Source organism: Callithrix jacchus, chromosome 5 (genome assembly GCF_049354715.1).
Source record: "Callithrix jacchus isolate 240 chromosome 5, calJac240_pri, whole genome shotgun sequence".
NCBI lineage: Eukaryota > Metazoa > Chordata > Mammalia > Primates > Cebidae > Callithrix > Callithrix jacchus.
The window spans coordinates 98,513,338-98,529,303 of NC_133506.1; positions in this window are offsets into that span (position 1 = coordinate 98,513,338).

Here is a 15,966-nt window from a genome sequence, read left to right on the forward strand (position 1 = left end):
GGCAAACCCACTCAGGGAAGTCTCTGCTGCAGCGGAGGCATAGGCAATGGGAAAGATGGGACAGAGAGTCAGGGGGCTGTTGGGAAGCATTGGGACAAGCGGGGGAACGCTTGAAAAAGCCAAAAAAGCAAAAGCCTTCAGCCCCCGGTCTTACCAGGCAGTCTCCAATCCAAGCCCCAGCCAGGCCCAACCCTGTTTACCTTCTGGGCTGTGTTGCTCCAGACCTGCTATGGAGCCTGGGGTCTGCCAAGATAAACCCATACAAGGAGGTCCCAGGCCTTGGCAGGGGAGTAGCCAAGAGGGAAAGGGGATATAGAGAGTCAGGAGGCAGTTGGGAAGCTTTGGAACAAGCCGGGGAAAGCTTGAAGAAGGTGAAAAGGTAAAAGCCTCCAGCCCACCATCTATCCAAGGGGTCTCCCATCTAAGACCCCACCAGGCCCAACCCTGCTTAGCTTCCAGGACCCCACCCACCAGCATTGTGGCAACAGCTGGGAACTTCTCCCTGGGGTTTGATTTGTAAGGACCTGTGGGCCATAGCAAGCTGAGGGCGCCATGACCAGAAAGCTAAGCAGCTTCGAGCTTGACTGAGGCTTGGACGGGGGACCTCCTGGGGAGACCGGACCTGGAGGCTTTTGGGTTTCTAGCTTTCTGTTTTTTCACCCCGCTTCCTCTGTCCCCCTCCTCCGCTTCCCCACCTTGTCACAACTATTCTCTACCGCCCCGTGATGGCTGGCTGGAGTGAGCCGTCCCCTGGTGCCACCCCTTCTCATGGTGTCATCAACCCTCGCCACCCTCTCTTGCGTGATGTCAAACTTCATGCCATCTCAAATGATGTCATTCTCCCTGGCAGCCACTTGTAATGACATCATAATCCCTCCCCACCCTCTGGGACCACGCCCCGTGGAATATGCAAATGAGCATGAAAAAATACCACCAGAGCCCCCTCCTCTTTGCCCTGATCCTAAATCCCACCCTCATTTGCAAATATGTGAATGAGCATGCATGCATGCAAATTAGCATGCAAATTATCAAACAAAAGCACACCCTCTCCTGAACCTCAACCCTAACCTGAGATTGGAACCCATGACCTGCCTATTCCTACACTTACACCCTATCCACTGAGCTAGCTGGCTGCCTCGCCACCTGACTTGGCCAGTTTTTGGATTGTACGCCAGCCTCTTTCTGCAGGATGTAATCTCAGTGACTTTGAGTTCAATCGGTCCTATAAATTGCTATCCCTATTTATGCAGTGTGTTTTCCCCTACATGAGGCATTTGTGAGCTCCATTAGCACTGATAGGATTTTTTTTTTTTTTGAGACGGAGTTTCCCTCTTGTTACCCAGGCTGGAGTGCAATGGCACGATCTCGGCTCACCGAAACCTCCGCCTCCTGGGTTCAGGCAATTCTCCTGCCTCAGCCCCCGGAGTAGCTGGGATTACAGGTACATGCCACCATGCCCAGATAATTTTTTATATTTTTAGTAGAGACGGGGTTTCACCATATTGACCAGGATGGTCTCGATCTCTTGAACTCGTGATCCACCCGCCTCAGCCTCCCAAAGTGCTGGGATTACAGGCTTGAGCCACCGCGCCCGGCCAGCACTGATAGAATTTTTAAATGTAGAAGCAGCGGCGAAGGGAGCAACATTTTGCAGCTATAGGGCACTGGCCTTCTTTGAGATAAAATCCCACTCTGGCACCAATGGCATGGGAACTATTCTGTGTCTTTTTACCTGAGAGCTCTTCAATTAACTGATGATGACACCTGCACAACTGCTAAGAGATCCGCTAAGGGGGAGCCTGGCCCAGCCATCCCTTCTTTGTGGTCACAGCATGAACAGCTCTGAGACTTCCCCTTTCCTCAGTGTCCCCTTACAGCGCTTTCTGACCACCGGGGTCTTTGTCCCACCACCCAACTGTGCAGCTCATCTGGCCATGCACCTCTCCAGCTCAAAACTGTTTTCTCCCTGTTGTTTGTATGAAACCGGGTTCCAGCCCTAAAGCACCATCTGCACAGCCTCTGCCACAGCTCTGGTGAGCCTTGTGGCCAGCTCCTGGTGACAGCCTGTGCCCCTCTACTCTGAGAAGGTCTCCTTCTCCTCTCTGTCTGCCATGTACAGAGACGTCTTTCAGGACCACCCCAAAGGAGAGTGGCCTCTCTCCTCAACCCCAGGAGGATGGCCTCTCATGTGCCTCTCACTCATCTGACTCCTATGGCAGACCTGAGGGTAGGTGGCACTCACAGGCTCACATCTGTCAGCCTGTACCAGGTTGGGGACATCTCCCTCTCATTTGTCCTTGCATGCTGTGTGACTTTGGCAAGTGCTTGACTCTTTGAGACCCTCAGATTTCACACCTAAGAAATAGAAAGGCAGTACCTGCCCTGCAGAAGAGTTGAGGTAGCATGTGAGAAAATGCCTTATGAACCACAACGTGAGCAGCACGCGGCATGCTGTGAACACCACTATCATGAGTTCTTCGTGGGCAGGGTTAACCGCCAAGCGTTCTTACACCTCCCATGGGGCTTATCATGACCATATGCAAATGAAGGTCATCAAGCATGTTTGATAATTGATGTGTTTTATTTTTAGTTTTAGGGTATAACAACTCTACTTTTAGCAGTCCTAGAGACCAAAAGTTTGTTAGCACTCAGCAGCTGTACTCTTCGAGAGTAGGTTTTGTGCTTTAAAAAAGTCTGCATCCTCTACCATTTACAGGTTTTGTGTACATATTTGATGTATGAGTTGCTCAGGAAGGAGGAAAAATGTGCCCTTTTTATCTTATAAAAAGATGGCTTGGTACTCCCTTGCCTGCATTCCTTCTTTGTATTTAGAAATAAGCCCGCAGAAATGAAGGTAAAGGAAGCCTCTTGAAAGATAAGGCAGGAAAAGTGAGGACGGAGAGCAAACTGCCTTTAGAGAGTTTACGTGGAGACTACCATAGGCATTGCTGCTCTGCAGCCTGTCACCCAGAGGCCCCTAATGCTGCACCATGGCCTGGGCAGCTCCACCAACAGGAATGTGCCTCACAGTGTCCTGGAGGGTGGCAGTGCCAGAGCAAGTTGTGGCAGCCCTGGTCCTCCTGAGGACTCTCCCTGGCTTGCAGACATCTTTCTCGTGCCCTCACATGGTCCTCCCTCTGCACTCACATCCCTGACATCCTCCCAGGCCCTCACATTGTCCTCCCTCTGCACTTCCATCCCTGACATCCTCCAGAGCCCTCACGTGGTTCTCCCTCTGCACTCACATCCCTAACGTCCTCCCAGGCCCTCATGTGGCCCCCCTCTGTACTCACATCCCTGACGTCCTTCTGAGCCCTCACGTGATCCCCCTTGCACTCACATCCCTGATGTCCTCCTGAGCCCTCACATTGTCCTCCCTCTGCACTCATATCCCTGACGTCCTCCCAGGCCCTCACACGGTCCCCACTCTGCACTCACATCCCTGACATCCTCCCAAGCCCTCGCATAGTCCTCCCTCTGCACTTTCATCCCTGACGTCCTCCCAGGCTCTCACATGGGCCTCCCTCTGCACTCATATCCCTGACGTCCTCCCGAGCCCTCACATGGGCCTCCCTCTGCACTCACATCCCTGAGATCCCCCCCAGGCCCTCACGTAGTCCTCCCTCTGCACTCACATCCCTGATGTCCTCCCAGGCCCTCACATGATCCTCCCTCTGCATTCACATCTGTGATGTCCACTCGAGCCCTCTCGTGGTCCCCCCAAGCCCTCTCGTGGTCCCCTCTCTGCACTCACATCCCTGACTTTCTCCCGAGCCCTCACATGGTCAACCGTCTGTACTCACATCCCTTATGTCCTCCCAGGCACTCATGTGGTCCCCCCTCTGCACTCACATCCCTGACGTCCTCCCGAGCCCTTACATGGTCTTCCCTCTGTACTCACATCCCTGAAGTCCTCCCAGGCCCTCACGTGGTCCCCCCTCTGTACTCACATCCCTGATGTCCTCCCAGGCCTTCACATGGTCCTCCCTCTGTACTCACATCCCTGATGTCCTCCCAGGCCCTCACATGGTCCCCCTTCTGCACTTTCATCCCTGACCTCCTCCCAGGCCCTCACGTGGTCCTCCCTCTGTACTCACATCCCTGACGTGGTCCTCCCTCTGCGCTCATATCCCTGATGTCCTCCCGAGCTCTCACGTGGTCTTCCCTCTGCACTCACATCCTTGACGTCCTCCAAGGCCCTCACATGGTCCTCTCTCTGCACTCACATCCCTGATGTCCTCCCTGGCCCTCACATGGTGCCTTCTGTACTCACATCCCTGGGGTCCTCCCGAGCTCTCATGTGGTCCTCCCTCTGTACTCACATCCTTGAGGTCCTCCCGAGCCCTCACACAGTCCCCCCTGTATTCCCTGACTGTATTCACTTTACTGACATCGTCCCAGGCCCTCATGTGGTCCCCGCTCTGTACTCACGTCCCTGATGTCCTCCCAGGCCCTCACATGGTCGCCCCTCTGCACTCACATCCCTGACATCTTCCCAGGCCATCACATCATCCCCTCTCTGTACTCACATCCCTGACGTCCTCCAGAGCTCTCATCTGGTCCCCTCTCTGCACTCACATGTCCTCCCGAGCCCTCACAGGGTCCTCCTTCTGTACTCACATCCCTGACGTCCTCCCAGGTCCTCACATGGTCCTCCTTCTGCACTCACATTCCTGATGTCCTCCCGAGCCCTCACGTGGTCCCTGCTCTGCAGTCACATCCCTGACGTCCTCCCAGGTCCTCACGTGGTCCCCCCTCTGCACTCACATCCCTGACATCCTCCCAGGTCCTCACGTGGTCCTCCCTCTGCACTCATATCCCTGACATCCTCTTGAGCCCTCACATGGTCCCCTCTCTCTACTCACATCCCTGATGTCCTCCCAGGCCCTCATGTGATCCCCACTCTGCACTCACATCCCTGACGTCCTCCCAGGCCCTCACATTATCCTCCCTCTGTGCTCACATTCCTGATGTCCTCCCGAGCCCTCACGTGGTCCCCGCTCTGCACTCACATCCCTGACACCCTCCCGAGCCCTCCCGTGGTACCCCCTCTGCACTCACATCCCTGACGTCCTCCCGAGTCCTTACATGGTCTCTTCTCTGTACTCACATCCCTGAAGTCCTCCCAGGCCCTCATGTGGTCCCCCCTCTGTACTCACATTTCTGACATCCTCCCGAGCTCTCACGTGGTTCCCCCTCTTTACTCACATCCCTGACATCCTCCCAGGCCCTCACATTATCCTCCCTCTGTGCTCATATTCCTGATGTCCTCCCAGGCCCCCACGTGGTCCCCGCTCTGCACTCACAACCCTGACGTCCACCCAGGCCCTCACATGGTCCCCCCTCTGCACTCACATCCCTGACATCCTCCCAAGCCCTCACATGGTCCTCCCTCTGCACTCACATCCCTGACATCCTCCCAGGTCCTCACATGGTCCTCCCTCTGCACTCAAATTCCTGACATCCTCCCAGGCCCTCACATTGTCTCCCCTCTGTACTCATATCCCTGACATTTTTCCAAACTCTCACGTGGTTCCCCCTCTGCACTCACATCCCTGATGTCCTCCCAAGCCCTCACATGGTTCTTTCTCTGTACTCACATCCCTGACGTCCTCCCGAGCTCTCACATTGTCCTCCATCTGTACTCCCATCCCTGATTTCTTCCCGAGCCCTCACATGATCCTCCCTCTACACTCACATCCCTGATTTCCTCCTGAGCCCTCACATGGTCCTCCCTCTGCACTCACATCCCTGATTTCCTCCTGAGCCCTCACATGGTCCTCCTTCTGCACTTTCATTCCTGATGTCCTCCCAAGCTCTCACATTGTCCTCCCTCTGTACTCACATCCCTGACGTCTTCCTGAGCCCTCACGTGGTCCTCCCTTTGCACTCACATTTCTGACATCCTCCCGAGCCCTCATGGGGTCCTCCCTCTGTACTCACATTCTTGATGTCCTCCTGAGCCCTCATGTGGTCCTCCATCTGAGCTCACATCCCTGACGTCCTCCCATGCCCTCACGTGGTCATCCCTCTGCACATAATTTCCTGACATCCCTTCACCTTCTCCTGGTGACACCAGTTTCATTGAATCAGGACCTTCCCTTCTGTCTCACCCAATCTTCATCAACTCTTTGAAGGCCCTGTCTCCAAAGACAGCCATATTGAGGGTCACAGCTTCAACGTAGGACTTTAGCAGGACACAGTTCAGCTGATCATACAGTCCAAATACCTCAGGGTTCTACAGATGAGTGTGGCGTTGTGGACCTCCATCTGTAGAGACACTTTTGAGAGAATTTGTGTGAACTGTGGTGTTCACATGTCGATATTCTGTTAAGTCCACAACAGGGAGTCTCCATTTCAGAAGGATAAGAGCTTTTCCGGTGTTGATGTGTGGCTGGCCATCTGCTCTGGGGGCGGCAAGGCTGCTCTGCATGAGTGCCCATCCTCTTGTGGATGTCCTAAGAGTGCTTGTGTGTACGTGTCTGTGTGTGTGTGTGTGTGTGTGTGTGTGCACGTGCACATGCACATGCATATGCACACATGAGTGGGATGGGGGCCCTGGGGGCAGAAGTCAGAAAATGAAAGGAAGAGGGATGAAGGAGAGATTAATATTAGTACTCACTATTATTACCGTGAATACACATACACCCTAATTACAGCAACTTTTCTGATTCAGAACTGTGGGCCTTGAATGCCAATCTCTAGAGGAAAATAAATAGAGACTCTGGAGGAGGGTGGAGAAATGAGGACAGAACTTCAGAGGGGACAGATGTATAATATGCAGACATTCACACCCATTGGGTTGCTTCATGTAATTGTAGAAATGAAGTCATTTGCATTCTTGTGTCATTATCTTAGGTATCTTGAAAACAATGTGCTTTCGATTTTGTCATTTAAACTCGTACTTGCCTTTCTCAGGTTTTTATCTGTTTCTGCTGTAAAACTTAAAATATATTCTAAATTACCTGGCCCTCCTCTTATTCTCCAATTTTCCTCCTATTTTCTGGCTTCAAAGTTTCTCTTGCACTGAACTATCTTCTTCTTTGCTTAGCAGTAGATGAAATAGCAGATTAAGAAGGCTTTGTCCTTGCATTGTCTTTTTTTATTTTGAGACAGGGTCTTGCTCTGTTACCCGGGCTGCAGTGCGGTGGTATAATCATAGCTCACTGCAGCCTCAATCTTCCGGGCTCGAGCAGTCCTCCCATCTTGGCCTTCTGAGTAGCTGGGACTACAGGCATGCACTACCTTGCTTGGCTTTTTTTTTTTTGTAGAGATGAGGTCTCACTTGGACACTTTTGCTAATCTTTTAGTAACCAACGTTTGAAATACGTGTCTGTGAACAGTTTTCAGTTGGCTTCCAACGCGCAGCCTGTCTGACTTTTCTTCTGTCTCCTTGCTGCACAGCTGGGCCCTTCTCTTCTGGCCTGTATGTTTTGGGAAGCTCCGGTGTACAGTCCTGCCTCTCCTTTCTCCCTCCCCAGGCCATGTCATGCTGTCCCAGGAGTCATGATGATGGTGGATTCACAGATTTATATACTCAGCCCCGTTCTCTGGGCTTACATATCCAACTTCTTGTAGGACATCTCCACGTGGAAGTCTGGTTCAAAACAGAACTTTTGACTTCTCTCCCTGCTCTATCTGTGACTGTAGAAAGCGATGCTGCATTTACTGGGCTGCTCATGGCCCAGACTTAGGAATTTTCTTTAAACCCACACCTCTGCATCCGACGAGCCTCGCTGCCTCTACACTCAACACACATTCCAAACCCAACAGGTGTGGGTCACCCCGTCACTACACTGGGCCCAAGCATTATTGTCCCTTACACTGGAGCATGGCAGCCCCATGCTACCTGGCTCCCACTGCCTCCCCACCTCACTCTCCACACTGCAGCCTGAGCCCTCTGTGAGAGATAAATACCATCACAGTATTTCCTTGCTCAAAGCCCAGCAATTAAATCCTGTCACCATCATACAAAAGCCCCTGCTCCTAATGTGGTCCACAGGACCTGCATGGCCTGGCCTTTCAGGTGACCTCCACCTTCCTCTCTGCCATCCCTGCAGCCAAGACCATGTCCAGCATGGAGCAGGAACCAAGGCCATGTCATCTCCTAAATTATGGCCACTCCACTACTGGGTATATTGAAGCCTGAAGAGCTGGAAAAATGTAAGTGCTTCCACAGTTCTTGTGAGTGGCTGAATTTGAGCCCAGGTCATCTGATTCCAAGGCAGCATAGATGCAACACCTGCCTCACGCAGGACGGCTGGGAAACCTGGGCCGTCTTTTAACTGTTGGAGAAATAAAAGCTAACACTCATGTGCAAGGAACTATCAACACATGTGAAGAGGAAAGGGACAGAAGGCACCAGAGGAATTAAGAAAAGGTGAGCTTTGGACAGGCACGGTGGCTCATGCTTGTAATCCCAGCACTTTGGGAGGCTGAGGCGGGTGGATCATGAGATCAAGAGATCGAGACTATCCTGGTCAACATGGTGAAACCCTGTCTCTACTAAAAATACAAAAAATTAGCTGGGCATGGTGGTGCATAATCCCAGCTACTCAGGAGGCTGAGGCAGGAGAATTGCCTGAACCCAGGAGGCAGAGGTTGCGGTGAGCCGAGATTGTGCCATTGCACAATTGCGCCATTGCACCTGGGTAACAAGAGCGAAACTCTGTCTCAAAAAAAAAAAAAGAAAAGAAAAGGCGAGCTTTATAGGACGCGAGTTGGAACACAGTGTGCCAAGCAGAGCCTGAGGAGCAGAAGGCGTCTGTTGGGGGTTACAGGACCTGAGTGCACCCAGAGCCCCGGGAAGCTGTGGATGGCCTGCAGCCAGGTACTCCAAGCTCACCATTTATTCCATCAACAGGCACACCAGGGGTTTCCACAGAAATAATAGATCTGCTCTATAAAGTCTGTGGAAAAAGAAAAAAGCTACATGTTTTTGTGTCTATTGGCAAGAAAATATACTTCATTTCATATTTGAAGTTGACATGGTGGCACTTAACTTCTTTCTCTTAATAAACATTGTTTTCAAATCAGTAAACATCCTATAAAAAGCAATAGGAAATTCTTACTGGCTTAACATTCAATCTGTTTGGATCATTAGGCTTCAGATTAGACAATACGCAAAATCCTTCCAACCCAGAATCTAACACGAGAATTGAAGGACAGTACGGAACCTGTTTGAATGAATTTGGAACTGTATTTTCTTTGCTCTCTCTCTCTCTCTCTCTTTCTCTCTCTCTCCCCCCCCGTGTGTGTGTGTGTGTGTGTGTGTGATGTATATATAATCTATACATACATATTTCATGTATTTCTACTTGTGAGATAATATTTTGTTAAAATGGAACACTTTTTATTATAGATTCTAATTTATCTATGAAGAGACTGGAAAATATTCCTTTTCCCTATGATTTTAATAACCATATTCTGCCTTTAACCTAAAGGAGCCTCTTACCATTGGCCAAAGCTAGAATACTTAGAGCTTGCTGAGCTATGTCCTTCATGGAAACTCCTTCTCCTTGGGTATTATCAATGTTTCAGAGGTGATATCACTTTCCATAGGAACAGATGTATGTTATATCTTTAATTTGCCAGAAAACTTTGGCTGAAAATCATCTGTTTTTCTCTAAGAATGTTGGAAACTGAATTAAAATTCATAAAGATGATAAATAAGCATATAAAAAACATGATATGTTACCAGGGAAATGCAAATTAAAATGTCAGCAAGACACTGCCACACCCTTATTAGAGGGGCTGAAATCCAGACCCTGACAGTACCAAATGCTGACAAGGATATGGAGCAACAGGAACTCTCATCCATTTCAAAGTGGGAATGCAAAACAGTGTAGCCACTTTGGAAGACAATTTGGCAGTTTCTTATAAAACTAAACATTTTACCATAAAGTCCAGCAATCACGCTCCCTGGTATGTACCCAAATAAACAGAAGACATACATCCCTACAAAAATCTGCACACAGATGTTTATAGCAGCTTTATTTGTAACTGCCAAAACTTGAAAACAACCAAGACACCCTTCAGTAGCTGAAAGGATAAACTGATGCATCAGACGGTGGAATATTATTCACAGCTGAGCAGAGATGAGCTGTGAAGTCATGACAAGGCATGAAGGAAGCTTAAACGCATGTTCTTAAGGGAAAGAAGTAAACCTGAAAAGCGTACTTACTTGTGTGATTCTGGAACAGGCTAAATTATGGAATCAGTAAAAGGACCAGTGGTTGTCAGGGGTTAGCTGGGAGGGAGAGATGAACAGGTGGAACACAGAGGATTTTTAGGGCCGTGAAGCCACTCTACATGATGCTGTAATGGTGGATAGACATCATTATACTTGTTCAAACCTATAGAATTAACACGCAAAGTGAACCCCAATGTAAATGATGGGCTCTGGGTGACAAGGATGTCTGCCAGGCCTCATCGATTGTCATAAATGCTGTGCTTTGTGGGGGACGTGGATGGTGGGGAAGCTGTGTGAGGGGAGGAGGTAACAGGAGCTCAATTAATTTCAACTCTCCACTTAATTTTACTTTTTTTTTTTTTTGAGATGGAGTTTCGCTCTTGTTACCCAGGCTGGAGTGCAATGACGTGATCTCAGCTCACCACAACCTCCGCCTCCTTGGTTCAGGCAATTCTCCTGCCTCAGCCTCCTGAGTAGCTGGGATTATAGGCATGCGCCACCGTGCCCAGCTAATTTTTTGTATTTTTAGTAGAGACGGGGTTTCACCATGTTGACAGTGATGGTCTCGATCTATTGACCTTGTGATCCACCCACCTTGGCCTCCCAAAGTGCTGGGATTACAGGCGTGAGCCACCGCGCCTGGCCCCACAATTTTACTGTTCTAAAAAAGTCTATTTAAAAGAAAAAAAATCTATTCAAAAAGTTGCTGATTTATGACAAGTGTGCTTTCTTGATCATTTCCAGATATTTCTTCTAAAAGGCAACTGAGATGTAAGTGAAAGCTGAAAAATCTCTCCAGGACTGCACTTCAGTGAACCATTTAGTGAACAAAAAACAGAGGTCAAGGGTAAAAATCCCAAGAAAGGACTAGAAGAAGCATCCCAGCAAGAAGGCTCAGGGGTGCAGCTACCAGCCAGTATCCCTGAAGGTGTCCCTACAGGAGAGTTGCAAGTTGAGTTCTGAATGCAACAGTATTTGAAAGTGTCCAACACCAAGGGAAAGAAAGACAAGAGACAACTTCACAGCTGAGGATGTGGAAGCCCTGAGACCTCAAAGGTCGCATGCAGCTGGTGTTGGAGGCAGGCCCCGGAGGAGCTGGGGGGAACAAACAGGAAACGACAGGTCCAGACTGACTCCTGGGCCTGGGTGGCCTTGAGGGACCTGGGTGCTCTTCAAGAACCTCCCTCTTTTGATGAGACTGGTGTGTTAGGGGTGTCCTGTGTAAACAAACTGTGAGGGCACTGGAAACTCTAGGATCAGGCCAGCTTCCCACAGCCATTACCTATCGGGGCAGCTATGGGGTCTGCCGCAGCACCTCCTGTTGAGGATTGGTCTGAGCCCATCCACCACAGCCACTGCTGGTGCCCGGAATTCACCTCAGGGGTGTGTTCTTTTCTTTTATCTTTCTTTTTTGCTTTCTTTCTCTATTTTTGTCACAAATCTCAGTCTTTTTAAGATATGATTGCCATATAAAAAGTTGTACTGGTTAGTCCTGTTGCTGCTTCTCCAGCAGTCTTTTCCCATGGAAGAGTCTTCCAAAATCAGCTGACTCACTGTATAAATGCATGCCCCAACCACATGCCATCCATATAAAGAACACTGTGACCACACTGCCTTTCAATTGTCTTCTGCTGTAGATCCAGCTTTCAGCTCTTTCTTGCTCTGTGGTTCTGCAGGAGACATAACCAGAGTTCCTGGTGGCAGAGAGTTGGCCAGAACAGAGGAATGTAGGAGGCAGGTTAGTCTTGGGAGAAAGTGATCAGTTGCCAGACTGATTAGAAATTGGATCTTACGTTAGGTTTGACCCAAGAATTGAGATTCACAGGACAATCTCTGCAGACCATTTTCTGCTGTGAAGTCTGAGATGAAATGAAGATTACTGGACAACGAAAGTTGAAAAATGCCTGATAACGCAGCCCATTTGGAAGGTGCAGAGTTTGGAGATCCCTAGAAACCAGATGATGAAAAGCATGGCTCCTCAGGCAAGGCGCTTCCTCTGCAGCTGCTGTGGCCCTGGCTGGCTGGCATCGATTACCCGAGGAGAGTGCAGTGATCTCACACCCCTCCCCAACACCAGTGTGACCCCACCCAGACTCCCACAACCTCAGACTTGAATTGGAGGTTGGGGGGGTTAGGGTAACAGGGAAGAAGACACATGGCCTGTTCTCGAACATAGAATGTGAACTCTGTAACACAGACTGTCTCTCATAAGGCCCTTTCCAGCTCAAACAGCAAGGCGCAGACAGCTTGCTCTTGTGCCTAACAGAGAGCCTTCTTTCTGAAGACTGGAGAAAGAGCTCCAGTGAGATTTACTGTGAGGTACTGGTTCAAGTAACTGTGAAAGCTGTAAAGTCCCACAGCCTGGCATCTGCAAGGTGAAGATCCAGGAAAGCCCATGGCTTCATTCGAAAAAGCCCGAAAGCCGGAAAGTCAAGGGCAAGAGAAAACTGGTGTTCCAGCCCCATTTTCGGGCAGAGAGGGAATTCAATCTTCCTCCACCTTTTGCTCTCTTCTGGCCTGCGGAGGATTGGACGAGGCCAGCCCATGATCTTCACTCAGTCCACTGATTCAAACGCTCATCTCCTCCAGAAACATCCTCATAGACACACCCAGAAATCATGCTTTAACAGCCATCTGAGCGTCTCATGGCCCAGTTAAGTTGACACATAAAATTATCACATAAAAACACACCTTCAGATTCAGGTCATTTTTGAATGCCTAAGTATGATGTTCTATGAGGTATTAGAATGAATACATCCTTGTTTAATTTCCATAGTAGAATATGTAAAGTAATATTTTATTTGTCTTAAATATGTCTTTAATATAAATATATTATGTTCTATCATTTGATAGTATTTTGTGGTTTCAATTCAGTCCAACCTAATGTAACTATAAAAAATATATTGAAAAGTTACAGGAAAGGAAAACTAAGATAGATGCAGCCTTGACTTGCAAGATTTTACAAATTAGGAAGAAATACATGTGCACAGACGGTCTTGATACAGACAATGCTTGTCAGAGTATTCTGAGGAAGGTCATTCCAAAACAGCTCTGATCATGAAAAATGTCCAAGGTCTCCACATTGTCTGCAAGAGAAGACCAAACCCCACAGGCCTTCCTACAGAGACATTTGCCATCAGAATTCATTTTCCCTCTTCATCTTCTGTTTCCTCCTAACCTACATTCAGGACCCTTGAATAGCCACCCACTCACAGATTTCTCAAAAATGATGTTCTCCCATGTGTCCTTGTGTGTTTAACGTGATTTCTTTACCCTAGAATTCTTGTTTTCTTTTCTACCCTGAGCATTCATCAAAACTTACTTAAATGTCAACTCCCTGCTCAGCATCCCCCGCTTCTCCAGGCAGGGTTTGTCTTTTCCTCTCTGGCACTTCATGGACACATTGTGTGTACCTATTACAGATTTTCAATACAAAATTACAATGATTCATTTACTCATCTGCTTTGCTTGACTGAGAAATCCTCGGGCCTGGCCCCTCTACTCACCTGAAGTTCCCTGAGGAGCCTGGGTGCACCCTAAAGATGAGAGGTAGGAGACTGGGATGAGCGCATGGGTGAAGGGGCCTCAGGAGCAGCCTTGTTTCTCCCTCTTTGATATTACAAGTAATATATCTCCCTAAGATATTACAAATAATATCACAAAGTGTTCAAACATACTCTACACTGGCTACAACATTCAGAGTAGTATCTCTTTAAAATATACACCCATATCAACCCGACGGTAATATTCGGAGTAATATCCTTAAAATGTACACCCACATCAATCACCCGCCATAGGGTGAGTAACATCACCCGGGTTCCACCTGAATATTATGAACCATATCACAGAGGAGTGGCCATACCTGTGACTCGTAGTAGCTCTCCCTAAGATACTATGAATAATATCACAGGGTGTACACAAATACTTTACACATACTTTGATATTACGAGTAATGACATGTGCTGAATATCACAAACAAGATAAGTGTTGAAACATACTCTACAATAACTAAGGTATTAGGAGTAATATCTCTTTAAAATATACAACCACACCCACGCAACATTAGATATTAGGCGACATATCTCTTTAAAGTATACACGCAGAGGAAGCTGCTGCCAGAGGGTGAGTAATATCCCTCCAGCCCCCTGTGGATATTACGAACCCTCTGGCTAAGGGACTGTGCCCACAACCCTGTCAGAGAGGGTATCCACCCGGACCCCCCTGGATATTATGAAACTAGGGGGGCTGTACACACAGCCCCCACCAGAGGGCGAGTAATATCCCCGCGGCCCCCACTGTATATTAGAAGTATACTACGAAATTTCTGGCTAGGGGGCTATGTCTACAGCCCCCTACAGCCCCCGCTGCAGGGCAAGTAGCAGCACCCCGGCCCCTTCCCCCCGCCCCGGCTGCTACGAATCAGCTATTTAGAAAAATTGGAGTAATATGTTACTGGGAACCATATCATAGGAAGAAGATAATGTTATTCTGGTTTTTGTTTTTGTTTTTGAGACGGAGTTTCGCTCTTGTTACCAGGGCTGGAGTGCAATGGCGCGACCTCGGCCCACCGCAACCTCCATCTCCTGGGTTCAGACAATTCTCCTGCCTCAGCCTCCCGAGTAGCAGGAGAATTACAGGCACGCGCCACCATGCCCAGCTAATGTTTTTTTATTTTTAGTAGAGACAGGGTTTCACCGTGTTGACCAGGATGGTCTCGATCTCTTGACCTTGTGATCCACCCGCCTCGGCCTCCCAAAGTGCTGGGATTACACGCTTGAGCCACAGCGCCCGGCCTGTTTTTTTTTTTTTTTTTTTTTAATTTGTACATCATGTACATATACAATAACACTAGTTCTACTTACACCTCTGCGATATTGACAAAAATATTATCCTCAACCCTATACACATTAGAATTGCAATCACAGGGGGGTTTCACCCCTTGCAATATTTAATTCAATATAATTATTTTTTTCTGTGGACATTAGTTACCATATGAGAGCTTGATGTACACCTCTTGCCATATTGAGAGTATTACCATATGGGCAGTAACATCATCCTCTCTTTCCCTGGATATTAGTAAGAATATCACAGGATAGGTGTACAGCCCCAGCCACACCATAATATCATCTCTCATTCCCTAGATATAAGGAACAATATCACTGCGGGTTTGTGTGCTTCCTGAGATATTTGGAGTAATATCCTCTCCGTTTTTGGATATTAGAAACAATATTACAGTGGTGGGGTACACTTCCTGCGATATTCAGGGTATAATCATCGTCTCTCCCCAGGATATTAGGAACTACATCACAGAAGCGTTGTACACTGCCTGTGATATGGAACAACCACAGAGTGTACACTTGCTTTCACAATGAGAGTAATATCTACTTAGGACATAATGGATAATATTACAAACTGTACACACATGGGTGTACACCCACTTTGATATTAGAAGTAATTTTTATCTAATATACTAAAAACAATATCCCAGAATATACTCATAATTTGTACATTTATTGGGATATTACAATAAATGTATATAATATGTACCATATATACATTTACTGTGATGTACATATGTGTACATAATACACATGTACAATGAATGTACATAATCTGTACAATATGTACATTTATATGTACAGAATGTGTACAGTAGGTACATTTATTGTAAATCACAATATATATACAATCACAATAACATATATTATCACAATATATATGTAATATATATCACAATAAATGTACCTGTTGTACACATCATGTACATATACATG